This window comes from Puma concolor, chromosome A2 (genome assembly GCF_028749965.1).
Source record: "Puma concolor isolate L17-30 chromosome A2, mPumCon1.1.hap2, whole genome shotgun sequence".
Lineage (NCBI taxonomy): Eukaryota > Metazoa > Chordata > Mammalia > Carnivora > Felidae > Puma > Puma concolor.
The window spans coordinates 27,450,593-27,465,135 of NC_141668.1; the positions used below are offsets into that span (position 1 = coordinate 27,450,593).

Genomic DNA, 14,543 nt, shown 5'->3' on the forward strand with positions numbered 1-14,543 from the left:
TTTTGCTCAGCTTGATCTTGCACACAATACATTTAAACATTAAGAAATAAATACACTCGGAGCTTTCTAGACTGGCTCCTTACAAACCAAATTGATTGGTTTCTCAAATTTTCATTCAATGATACAACGTTCTCTAGTGTGATAGACATATGGTCAAATGGGAATGTAAATTCAAATTACTGCTTCTAGATGATTTTGCTTGAACTGTGTTATCACTTTATCTTCCCACACTTAAACTATGTACAATTACAAAAAGAGGTGCAAATGAAAATTATTAAAAACGTTGATACATAGCTGAAATGTCAGGAAGAAAGCAGCAAATTCTCTGTGGCAACAATGGAGTATGAACTTTCTGATGTTGAAAAGGGCATCATTGAAGGAAAAGATGATAGAGATAATTGCAAAGTATTGCAGGTGAAGCATTACACAACACATGGATAAGAGCCCAATGGAAAATGTCTCTGTTGAAATATAGTGATGAGGAAGGAGGTTGGAATTGGGATAAGGAGTAAATGACTTAAAAGTGCTAAAGCATAAACAAAGATTTGCATCGAATGTAAGGGACTATTGGGAGAGTTCTAGTGGTTCTTCACATATCAACTGAGTTTATAAAATAATATTGATTGCATAAGATGACAATTCATTGAAACATAGTTACGGAATGTGCCAAAGTGTAGTGTTAGCTCCAAAGATACAGATGGTCCCTGGTTAATGATTATTTGACTTACAACATTTTGACTTTATGATGATGTGAAAGTAATACACATTCAGTAGAACCTATGCTTTGAATTTTGACCTTTTCCCAGGTTAGCAATGCGTGGTTCCATACTCATGATGGTGGGCAGTGGCAGTGAGCTGCAGCACCTATTCAGCCCTGCAATCACAAGGGTAAACAACAGCTACTCTTATGACATCCTGGTTTTCACTTTCAATACAGTATTCAATAAATTACATGAGATATCCAACACTTTATTATAAAATAGGTTTTGTGTTAGATGATCTTGAGCAACTGTAGGCTGATATAACTGTCTTGAGCTCATTTAAACTAGGCTAGGCAAAGCTATGATGTTCGGTAGGTAACGTATATTCAATGCATTATCAATTTACAATATTTTTTAATGTTTATTTTTGAGAGAGGGAAAAAGAGACCGAGTATGAGCGGGGGAGGTGCAGAGAGAGAGGGGGAGACACAGAATCTGAAGCAGGCTCCAGGCTCTGAGCTGTCAGCACAGAGCCTGATGCAGAGCTCAAACTCACTCACTGAGAGATCATGACCTGAGCTGAAGTTGGAGACTTAACTGACTGAGCCATCCAGGAACCCCTACAGTATTTTTAACTTATGATGGACCTATCCAGATGTAACTCCATTGTAAGTTGAAGAAGATCTGTATTTTATCTGGAAAAAACAAAAACAAAAACAAACTTTGACTTCATGAAGCTTACACACTAGTGTCCCAGTAGAAGGAAGACAGACGGTAAATGAAAAATAAACCTGAAATTAACCCTGTGATGGAAGTGCTATGGAGAAAGATAAAGCAGAGAAAGGGGAATAAAATGAAGGGATGGACAAGTTGTGCTGAAATGTTTAATACAGTAGTCAGGGAAAGTATCACTGATTAGGTGACATTTCATCCAAAGCTAATCATCAAAAATAAAAGTGAAAAAGCAAGATACATTGTGGAGAGCATTCCAAGAATGGGCAAGCAAGTTACAAGAGCTCTGCGGAAGCATGTCTGCTGTATTTAAGAAATATCATGGAGTCCACTGGTCAGTAGTCCAGTGTTAGCTGAGTGAGCTCCTGTATCCTATGCATATTATATATCTGGGTGTGAAATGGTGGTAGACACAATAAGTCACTTATTTAGCACCAGTTATACAAGGAAGAATTTAAGATCGTGAAAACAACGTAATAAGTGATATAACATTTCTCCTCTTTACAGCAAGTACACACGTATGTGGGATATAAAGAATTTTTATAGGTCTTTAAACAAAGATGGAACTGTTTTTGTAAATAAGATTTAATTTTAAGAGAAATTATAAGCTTCAAGGATTATATTAGGGAAATCTACATTCCTTAAAATGTTGGAACAGTCTAATTTCTGGTTCCTATCTAAAGGAATATGCTGTATTCCACATAATAGTTGGTCTATCACAGGGTCCCCAATTTAATTTTTTTCTCCTACAGCAATAAAAAGGATCATACCAGGAAATTCAAAATTTCAATTTATATTATACTTTTATAGCTAACATTAATTATAGAACCTATGTAAAACTATGCAGAAGGCATTCTCCGTATAATTTCCTTCAACAGTCCTTTCACTATAAAATAGCTGAGATCAAGTTTGCCAACTATTATGTTTTTAGATATGTTAATAATGAACATAATAAGAATTCAATGTGAAAAGTGAAAAACTCATTTAGGAAACAAATAGTACACAAATATTTTATCTTAGGATCCTATGATACATGATGAATTTTTATCCTAGAACTATGCTGTGCTTTGGAGTTACTGAAAAACAATGATTATTTTATATGTGTATTGTAACCAGTGCCTTAGTACTTCATGCCTGGATTGAAACTTTGTTCTTAAATCAAGATTTCTATTTCCCATCCTGTCCTCTACTCATTTCCTTAGGAACTATTAGAAGTTAAAATATATTGAAGGGAAGCAATTCACCAGACATGAACTAGCCTTTGTTACTAAATCATAAACATAAAATATATGCCCCTTCAAAGTTCAACCGGTTTGCAATTTGTATGCATGCATTACCTCTACCAGAAGGATTACTCATCATTTAATTATATAAAAGAGAGGGGTTGTTTATAAGCAATTTATGTTAAATATTATTCATAAAAGTATTTCTAGAAACCGGGGCAAGTGATTCCTTACTGTAGAAATATAACAAGAACTGAGTATCCTGACAGCATTTTTTTTTTAATTTTTTTTCAACGTTTTTTATTTATTTTTGGGACAGAGAGAGACAAAGCATGAACGGGGGAGGGGCAGAGAGAGAGGGAGACACAGAATCGGAAACAGGCTCCAGGCTCCGAGCCATCAGCCCAGAGCCCGACGCGGGGTTCGAACTCACGGACCGCGAGATCGTGACCTGGCTGAAGTCGGACGCTTAACCGACTGCGCCACCCAGGCGCCCCTGACAGCATTTTAAAACCTGAAGTCAAAATGTCTTTTTGTTCTCTCCTAACTTCCTATGTTTATAACTTGTTAAACTTTGATTCCTAGACAGTGTTCCCTCAAGTCATAGTTTCCTGCCTGTAGCCAGTCTCTTTGGCAGTGGATTTTACATTTATTATAATTGAACATCATCTTGCTGCAAACATGCAATGTGTCACATGATATTTCTTTTCTGATTCTGCAAGCTGCTGAGAAGGTGGATTTTATAGTGTCTGCAAAAGAGAGCAATGTCTAGGTTGCTTGTGAAGCAAGGGTTTATATTTACAACAGGCGAGATGAAATAAAAGTGACTTTGGTCCCTTTATACGTGGGTGCTGTAGGGATAAGTGAGAATTGATAGGCTTTAATGTTGCAGATAAGAAGGCTACAAAATGGGAAATTAATTTGTTCATTAGCAGAAAGGAATGGTGATTTAGAAGAAGAATAAGGGGAAAAGCCTGGCAATTGGTAATTCACACTCAATCCATGTAAATAGTTCATCCTAGCATTTTCATTTAAGTTTCATTTAACTTTGCATTTAAGTCCTCTCCCAAATAATGTGTTTTTAGAATCTATTACGTTGCAGTTCTTCTGATCCCACAACTATGGCTCTTGATTTCATTCCAAACTTAGGAATTATTCAGTTAATAATTTAGGGAATCAATAATATTTGTCCTGATTTATTTTTTGTGTGTGTGTTTGAGAAGACACCTCAATCTCACACTTTTCCAAGGCATTGAGGAAATAATTTGATTTTTAAATGACTTTAGTCACTAGTGTTAAAATTCCAGAGACAAAAAAAAATGTGTGGACCCAATGCTGTGTGATAGAATACATTAAAGAAACTCCAAAAACAAGTCAATTGTCAGAGCAGTAATGAGGTCTCATAGAAAAATACTTGCACTGCTGTATCCTGTTTTATTGATTTAACACAAATTTTATCTTGTTTTATCTTCATAGTTATAGGTTGTATCAATTTATCTGTGATATGTTTTAACACATGATTGTTTTGACAACGGGTCTTGTTTTGACATACAATACAGAGGTATTGTAACCCAAATTGAATTTTTTCAAGACCAATAACAAGTACAGCTAATTATTCCTTCTGTAGTAGAAAATTGTCCCTGACACGGGAATGCCTATCTCTATGCACAGTGTATACTGAGGGGTGGAAACAGAGGTTAAAAACCTGGAATATTATGTTTTTAAAACTGCATGTAGAATAGAAATCACTTTATCTTTGATAAATTTCTTATTGTCACAGTGAAGTCTACTTCTTAGAAGTATACAATTTGGTTAGATAATGCAGTTTTCAGACAAAGCCATCAATGCTAATTGTGCATAGTCTCTTAGATAGACATTTTACTTACTATTGGATGTATATTGGCAAATGTTCTTTTAGATCTTTGAGCTTCATGGATCTTCTCATTCTATAGTTATTGATAAATGAATGGAACTTATGATTTACATTCCAGTAATTTTTTATTTGCTCAAATACAATGGATGCATATGGTTGTGTAATTGTGTACTTCTTATATTCTTTATTTCAATCTCCAGGTCTCTTGGAGATGGGATTTCTTGTGATATGATTGTTCTTTTTCTCTAGCTCATAGTAGGGACCAATCAAATGGAGCTTTCCTCCAAACAAGATTTCTGATGAGTGAGCAGACAACTTGAATCAATTTTAAAATAAGAACATTGCCTATAATCCTAGATTATAAAATATCCTTTTACTTTTGTGTAATGAGTTATAAAAATGAGTTATGGAAGTTGAAATCCAGAACTGCTCAAGGAACATGAATCGGTTTGGAGTAGAGCTCCCATCATGGTGAACATGGGCGGAGATAGGTGGGTCCTTTGCTGTTCTTACCAAGATTTAGTAGATTTTCTTAAATGTGTTTCCATTTATTGTATGCCCTGACAATTTTTGAGACTTCAAATGGTTGGGTATTTTTATAATTTTCACTAAGTATAGTTGTTTCACTGGGGAGAGGGTCCATGAAAATCCTCACATCGTATTCCAGAGACAAGATCCCTGATGTGGGGTTTCTTGAACAGATAGTGAATGTTGCTTACTACATGTTGTCTCTTATAAAGTCAAGTTCTGGAAGCAGAATATTTCATATTCTGTGGGAAACATAGAGAGGGGCCCCAGTTGGTGGAGCAGAGAGATATCACAGTTTCTGGGGGAAAGCTCTGGCATAGAGAGTCAAAGCTGAGTGATCCTATAAAATAGAGCACAGGACAGGTTCTGTTGAAGATTCAAGCAGTGTACTTTCATATTCAGTGATTTCATTTTCTTTTTTTTTTTTTTTTTTAATTTTTTTTTTTTTAACGTTTATTTATTTTTTTGGGACAGAGAGAGACAGAGCATGAACGGGGGAGGGGCAGAGAGAGAGGGAGACACAGAATCAGAAACAGGCTCCAGGCTCTGAGCCATCAGCCCAGAGCCCGACGCGGGGCTCGAACTCACGGACCGCGAGATCGTGACTTGGCTGAAGTCGGACGCTTAACCGACTGCGCCACCCAGGCGCCCCTAGTGATTTCATTTTCTTAAGGAGTAGAGAAATAAAGAGCTATGTTCACTAGCACTGGCTTGAGCAAATAACATTGAAAAGTTCTATTTCCTAGGAGAGAAAGACCAAGTATATGTTGCCTTTAAGGCTCCATCATTTCTGCAGTAATGTCTCTTTAAAAAAAAATCTTCTACTGGCTCTCCATTAAGAGTAAATCATCATTTACTTTTTTATGTATGAGAAATAATCTGTCATATACTTTTGAAATGACATCTATGATAAAGAACAGAAAATTGATGTTAAATGCATCCCTATTACAGTGTGTTAAATAGAGAGCATTAAAAACACTTTCCCTGGCATTTTTTATAATGGGAAAAATGTAGCTAAATACACAAAAATTGTTCTTATCCATTACTTATAAAAACCATGGCCTCTATTCTAGTTCTTCTATTATAAATCGGGAATTAATTGTAATTGATATAACCTAGTAATTTACTCTTGTTTCTTTTCAAACACAAAATCCTCTGTTTATAATTTTCCTATTAAGAACCTGACTATTCAACTACTGAATAGAAATCATTAGGACAACTGAAGAAATGAAAACTGAGAGGTTTTGGCAAGTAGTAGTCTCTCGAATACAAATCACTACAAAGGAAACATGATTACTTTTCTTTGTTTGACATTTCCTGACTTGTGTACTTTATCATGTACTAAAGCCTTCCCATTAGCCCCCAAACACATCATCTTTGTACAAAATTAAGATGCTGAAACTAGTTACAACTATAACTAAGTTAGTTATTTGGCCCTTAAGATTTTGGAAACTTGTGCAAAATACTTTTTGCTAAAAAATAAGTGTTAAATTACATATTTAATAAAGGGCATCCCAGTGACAAAAAATTCAGTACTCAAAGTACCTAATTGCATGCTGAATATTTCTTTAGCTACTCTCTACTTTGAAATTAATTGTAAAAAATTAACTTACTTTCTAATGGTATTTACTTGAATCAGTGCCCAGATCAAGAAAAAAATATTATCTGCTTCTCATAGGCTACCTCTTGCTTTCTTGTAGTCCTAACGCACCACCCGTGGGTAATCCCTCATTTTTAGCACTAGAGATCAGTTTAGTTTTTTTTTTTAAACACAGATATACTGCATTTTTAAAAGTTTTTAAACACAGATATACTGCATTTTTTAATGTTTTTCAAAAATTTTGGTGAGATCTATTTTAATGTGGTTGCTGTTCATTCTCTTTTGTATATATTAGTCCGTATGTATTTTGTAGAGATATAGAACACTTCCAGTATTCTTGAACTTAGAGGAAAGACTTTGGGGGAAAACAAACAAACAGACATTTACCAGCACGGTTCTTCTGTTTACTAGAAATAGATGGATTCAAGGTGACAACAGCTAGAGAGGTATCACAGGACATCAACACAATCATGGAGCTTGCCAGTCACGCAGGGTTTTTGGCTCTCTGCCTGGTACCCAGGCATCTGAGAAGTGACAAGTTAGCTCACTGAACAGTAAAAGGCTGATAGAAGGGGATGCCTGGTGGGTATATTTGTCCTCATAAACTTTCAGCAAAAAGGATAAAAGAAGAAGATAAAAATAAAGAATAAGAAAATGTGATATGGGCTTACATAAAAAATGTGGTCCTAAAATTCCAAAGGGTCTGCTCTATTGTTTTTACCAAAGAAAAGGTGTCCATTTACAGAAAGTTTTTGGAATTACCTTTCTTCAGAAACTCTAGTTGAGTAGGAACTATCAAGCTGATGAATGACATTTGTCATTTTATGATTTTCTCCTTAGTAGTGCTAGACTTCAGACTGGGCCAGTTGGAGTTAATGACGATGAACCTCACATAGAAGAGGCAGACAATGAAGTGATTTTAGAAGGGTCATAGCTGAATCTGTGAGTCAGAAAGCAGCCTAACACTGCTAATCTGCCAAACAATTTTTATTTTCACTACAGAGAAACAAAATTCAATGTAAAGATATTATTTGCAAGTGTGCTATATGTTAGGAATGAAGATATATTTACTTTGTGAATGTCAGTATTACTAATGGAATCTTGGCAGAAACTAATTTATTTACTCTTTTAGGTTCTGTTTGTAGTCAAGAAATGAAATGTCAATGTACTACCCTAATATTTTGGTATAATTGTAGTTTAAACTACAAGATACAAAACAAGGGGAAGCAGTCAACGAAAGTAAAATATATCATGGATCTTAAATGGTTCTATCACTGTGTTACTAGGTACTTGAAGCAGAACACTAAAGGTACGTCAAAAGGGAGCGTTGTGCTCAAACTTAGTGTGTACGTGCGTGTACGCCTGTACTATTGGAGGAATGAAGGTTGTTACAGTGTTAAGGATGTGTGCTGTTTTTGTTGAGTCATCCACGTCATCCCAAAGTTTTTATTCTTTGCTTTTGATAATGTCCATATTCTTGGCCTGATTTCTTGAACACTCTTTACCTTCTTTAGTGTTGAAAGTAAGTGTATTTTAATTTGTGAAAAAGTAATATTTATAGGGGAAAAGAAATTGGAAAACAACAACTTTTTCCAAGTAGATGTTGGGATCTTGATGGCCAAAACTGATTTAATCTAACATGTGACTTGTAGTTTAAAAAGAGAAATTGCTGGGGCGCCTGGGTGGCGCAGTCGGTTAAGCGTCCGACTTCCGTCAGGTCACGATCTCGCGGTCCGTGGGTTCGAGCCCCGCGTCGGGCTCTGGGCCGATGGCTCAGAGCCTGGAGCCTGTTTCCGATTCTGTGTCTCCCTCTCTCTCTGCCCCTCCCCCGTTCATGCTCTGTCTCTCTCTGTCCCAAAAAAAAAAAAAAAAAAAAAAAAGTTGAAAAAAAATTTAAAAAAAAAAAAAAAAGAGAAATTGCTTTTAAATGTTCCCCCTGCCCCTTGATGTACGTGTATGTATGTGTGCGAGTGCTTGTGCTTTGGTCCCTTTTCATCCAGTTATCGGCATCCTTATATATTAAACTTGAGTTGTACCTCAGTTCCATCAATCAGAAAATTCATTGGCATTTTTGTGTAATTCCCTGCTATTACCAGTGACAGTTTTTTCCCCAGCCACTACCCTTAGGGATTTTTACCAATTACTCCCTCTCTAATAGAGGCAATTTAAAAATCACTAGAATCTCTAAAATGAAAGAGTTGGCTGTTTCAGGCAGCAGTAGATTTGAAGTGGGGTTCTGGGGAGTTTTTCCAGGAATACTATAAACGCCTGGGGCAATGGTCTCACAGATTAACTAGATCACAGCTGGGATTCTGAACAGCTGAAGTGAATGGTAATGGACTTTTAGGTCACTTTGATGTCTGTTACCATTTCCTGTCTTAAGTCTTAGCATTAGAGTATACATGATTTTTTGTTATAGAAATTATTCTAAGGTAGATTAGCTCCATCAACAAATAATGATTACAATAAAGGAATAGATATGTAATTGATTTTCTCAGGTCAGATACTTTTAAAGATGCCACCACTTTTTTCAAAGCTTGTCATTTTCTCTTAAAACCACCTTTTTGGGGTCTGATGAGAAAGTGTGTGTGTGTGTGTGTGTGTGTGTGTGTGACAGGGCAGTTGGAAGGAAACGGCAGATATTACCTTCAAAATGTTATAAAGTACATTCATGGACCATGTGGATTTTTCTGTATGATCTGGTATATGAACCATGTTTTGAATGTTATGTACGAACTGGGAAAGGATGTGTATTATGCAGCTTAGGTTAACTTTGATAATCATGTTGCTCAACTTTTCTGATTTTTTTCATATTTGAATTAGCAATTAAAGTCTCCCACCATGGTTGTAGATTTATCCTTTATTTCTTCTAGGTTTCTCAATATTGATTATATACATTTTAAGATGATATTGTTAGGTGAATGCAAATTTTAAAATGTTATAGCTTGCTGATGAATTGAACTTTTGATTATTATAAATTTCTTTTCCTTTAGAATCCTTTTTGCCTTACGTTCATTTTTGTCTGATATTAATAGAGGAACAACAGCTTTATTTGGCTAGTATTAAAATGTGATAGCTTTCCTCCATAAATACAGTTAGGTGGCCTCAGAGGAGAGGAAGAGAATCAAGATACGAACCAAGGGTTAAGGGTTTATCTCCTAGAAATAAACACACTGTGCCAGAAATGGCAGCGGAAATTATACATCAGCAATAACTATTAGAAGTTGTGAAGTTGAAATATTTTGAAACTATTAATAATCCTAACAGCCATGCTAGAATAAAATGAAATTAGCTATTATCTGTAAAATAAATAATATATGTAATATAATGAAATGTAATATAATGAAAATAAATTATAATACACAGGAATAATAAAGATGATATTATTTCCGTTCATTTATGTTTGTGATATTTACACATGTTTAAAATCTTTAATTTCTTACTTGATACAAGTATTCATTTTTGCTCCTACTGTTACCTTGATAATTTCTATTTTTCTTAGAGTTCCCTACATTGTGTATATGTCAGGTCACAAAAAAGGACCTTCCTCTGCCTTCAGCTTTTGATGTTGTATTTATGAGGCCTCTCTGTAAAAATGCCAATTAATTGGGTATTTTATATTCTCATAATCTCTGGAGCATTTCTTTCTTTAGAAATAATGTCATTGGTTATTCTGTCCTGTGTTTTTTCATTTGTATTTTTAGGATTTATGATCAGTATTTCACTTTTGTCCTCTTCTACTTTGTCCATTACGTACTGCATTTGCTGCTTTTAGCAGTTGTGTTAGAAATTCTAGCATGCATAATTTACTTAGTGTGCAAATTTAATCAATATTACTACCCCTTTTAGGAAATGACAGAAAGTTAAGGCAGTTTTACTGTTTATTCTTTTAAGTTATTTTGTTATGTATCTCAATGTTTCTTTCAATGAATTATTCATTGTTGTTGATCAAGTTGAAAATACCATTTGTTAAGAATAGGATAACTTCTAGGGAATTGAGACTCCTGCGTGTCTCAATCGGTTAAGCGTCTGACTTTGGCTCAGGTCATGATCTCACATTTCATGGATTTGAGCCCTACATCCGGCTCTGTGCTGATAGCTCAGAGCCTGGCGCCTGCTTTGGATGCTGTGTCTCCCTCTCTTTCTGCCCCTTCCCACTCACGCTCTCTCTCTCTCAAAAATATTAAAAAATTTAAAAAGGATAACTTCTACTTACCTTTTTTTGTTTATACAAACAACTTGTTTATATGGAAAAACATACTGAAACAGTTTTCATACATTCTACATCTCATTTATAGGTTTTGTCATATTGTTTGATAATACCCCTGCTTAAAGTCCTAGTGTTTTGTTATTTCTGCTTATTCTTATTCTATTCTTTTGTTTACAAGGATACTGGTTCTCTTGTATGATGCTGGCTTTCTTTGGGAAATTCTACATAGAGGTTCTTTATGGCTTAAGATGAGGGTCCCACAGAAGGTTTGTCAGGTGCTTAGGGTTCCCAATCTAAATTCACTCTGTAATTTCATTTTTGGCCATAAACTTTTGGAGGCTCAGCTTGTGGTCATAACTTCTCAGGGATTCCAACAAGTCTCCTCACGGGGCCAGAGTAACTCTGTTAGTACCTGGTGGTAGAGAGTAAATGAATTAAAGATACTGCATAAGGAAATGTCCTCAAGACCTATCAGGAACTTGGTTGTAGACACGATAAGTTTGGGATGTCTGTTAGAGTTCCAATGAGAGCAGACAAGGAAGCAGCGGGATAGAGTGATGGTTCATAAGAGAGGTCAGGGTTGGCTTGTAGTATTAGGGATGGAAGCAGAATAGGGGTTTTCCCCTCCTATAGTTAAAATAGTTAAAAATCACATCTCGAGGGTGATTTTTGGTTGTCTAATGATCCTTTACTGGAATATTTTCCTTTGTAGTTCTTAACTAGCTGGGCATTGCACTGCACCACTATTGATGGCATAAGGATGGTGGCCATCAACACCGCAGTGCACAGATTGGGCAGTCCCCAGGATCTCTTTAATGGTTCCAAGCAGTTCTCTGGCTAATGATCAGTGCCGCATCTGTTGAGCAACATGGACAATCTCATCAAAAGTGATATTCCCACTGTGCTTAATGTTTTTCTGCTTCTTTCTGTCTCTTGGTTGTTCCTTGAGGGCTTGATAATCAGGACAGAGGCACAGGTACCACTTCAGTCTGGCCTGTCTGTTCTGAATGGTCAATTTCACTATAATCCTCAGCCCTTTCCAATCACTGGTTGCCTTGGCAATGTCATAACCAACCATTTTTGGAGACAGATCCAGGAGGCTGATCTTCAAGGCCAGGGCAGACATGGCACTGACTTCCCCACCGGTGCACCTCAGGTGTGTGACTTTGGTGTCATTGGGGTCAAGTGTAGGTGGCATGGTAGAGGTGGCTGGTGTTGGATAAACTGGACTCAGGACAATGTGCCTTTGCTTTTTCCAAGCCAAAAGGCAAAAGAGGGATGATTTTCTTAAAAATGATAAATTAGATCATGTAATTCCTTTGTTTCCCAAATGGGTTCTATCAATGATAAAGTACAATCTACGCTCATTAGTTTGGCTTCAAAGACTTGACATTTTTTAGCCCTCCCCTTCCTATTGACCATATGGTTTTACTGTCCCACTAGTTGATGAAACTGGGTTTACACTTGTCTTTTTCCTGTTCTTGTATCACAGAAAGCTCATTTCTATTTTAGTGTCTTTAGACTTGTGTTCTTATTTCTCACTATGAGTGAGATTACTCAAATCTTTTTTGCGCTCTAACTTCAGATATTCAGATCAACTAATTTGGGGGGTCTGTCCTCAGCACTTCTGCCCTTCAGAGTTGCCCTGTTGATTATGCTGTTCATAATCAACTGACCAGGAGAGCTGTTGCAGCCAGTGTGCAGGTCTCAGTCCCCCCCTTAAAGGATTTTTGTTGAAATGTCCCATTCTGTAATGTGGTCACCCTTCACCCTTATTTTTCTCAGATTTTTATTTATTTACCATCATTCATGTATTTTTTGCTTTTACCTGCTGCTAGAATATCAGTCTCGTAAAGGTAGATTTCTTTTGTTTACTGATGACTCTCCCAGATACAGAACAGTATCTGAGAGAGAGTGGACTCTCAATAAATACTTCTAAAGAATGAGATTTTTCTCTGTCTCAGAGATCTCTGTTTCCAGATGTATTTATACTGCTAAAAATAATTCTCCCACAGTTAACAGTGTGCCCAGCTAGCATGTAGCATCCCCATTCTCTAATAAAAGGAACCAGGGCTTCTGCGTGAAGAAATTGCTGAATTGGAGCAAGGGATACACATGAGGATTGTGAAGCTCTCTTTAGCATCAAAAAGTAAGGAAATGTTTAAAGTTACATTTTTTCACTGTTGCCTTATTGTTTCTGTTAAATTAAGAGCAATGATCATTTTGCAATTTTAAAAACATAACGACCCATATCATTTGGGTTAGAGTAGCTCCATCAGAGATCTAGAGATCTGATGACCGGCAAGATTTTCTGACTCTAAAAATGTGTCAAGAATTATGATTTTTAAGATTTGATAGTATAGATAAATCGTTACATTTTTCTAGAGCACAAGTAAAAGTAAATGGATTCTATCTTACCTAAGACTCAGTTTTTCTTAAAACAATGACTTATGAGTATTTTGAATCTATTTTGTAATAAGAAGGGGACAAAGAGGAGCAGTTGGTTTCCAAAGCCGATTAGTGGGAGGCTTCAGTTTTTTTCTTCTCCTTCCACTCTATATTATCTCCTCTAAAGGCAATGAGAATTGTAAAATTTAATTTGTCGCCTTCAGGAAAGAACATGAATGCCAAGAAATAAGTACTACCTGCATCTATAGTCCTGTTTTAGCATATGAATTTGAGAGTCGGGATGCATCCCGAAGAAGTCACATGAACAATAATGGTGATTTAAATTCAGTGCTTCGTGCAAAGGCAAACTGACATGCAGGTAATTCCACAAAATAAAATTATAGTATTCACAACTGGCTTAATAATTAGTCTTTCTTTTCACAGTTTTATTTTGGAAATATAAAATTCTCCCACTTAGTCACACAGAATCAAGCAATAACTTTCTTCATAAATTACCATTTTCATGACATACTTGGTCTAGAATATATCCCATTTGTCTAACAACTTCTCTTACTGAAATTCTTCACAGTGGAGAATTGAAGTTTTTTTTTTTTTTTTTTTTTTTTTAGGAAAAAAAAAATCATAAACCTTCTCCCAACATCTAGTATCTTCTGTCCCACCAGCCCCCAAAACAATCCTATTTATTTGTGGTCTTATTGGCTTAAACATTAAAGTAATCACATATGGCATCAAGAAAATGAACATTTATTTTTAAACAATCTGCTATCTATGCTAACAAATTTCCCATTAGATGCAATTCTGATCCAAGTATGGTTGAGTAATAGACCAATCCTGAACCTGGGGATAAAGTGTAAATAGTTTTATAAATGGTTCATTGGTTGGATTTTTCATTGCTATTATGGACTCCATGTATGTGCACCAACCCCCACCATCCCCTACAATTTATATGTTGTTGAAACCTTAACACCTGATAGAATGGTCTTAGGAATTGGGGCTTATGGGGTAATTAGGTTAGAAGAAGTTCTGAGCGAAGAGACCCCGTGATGGAATCAGTGTCCTTAAAATGAGACTGGCATGCTCTTTTTCAGTCATGTGAGGATACAGTGGCAGGCCACTGTTGTTTACAAACAACTGGGCTTTCACCAGACACAGTATTTGCTGATGCTTTGATCTTGGACATGTCTGCCTGTAGTACAACTCAGGGAAAGGAATGTTTATTGAAGTGACCCAGCCTATGTTATTTTTGTTAAAGCCGTCTGAAGTAAGA

General features: G+C 36.0%; 1 pseudogene; it reads right to left on the minus strand.

Moving 5' to 3' along the window:
- Positions 1–11,582: 11,582 nt before the first annotated feature.
- Positions 11,583–12,086, minus strand: LOC112866880 (large ribosomal subunit protein uL11 pseudogene; annotated as a pseudogene).
- Positions 12,087–14,543: the final 2,457 nt, after the last annotated feature.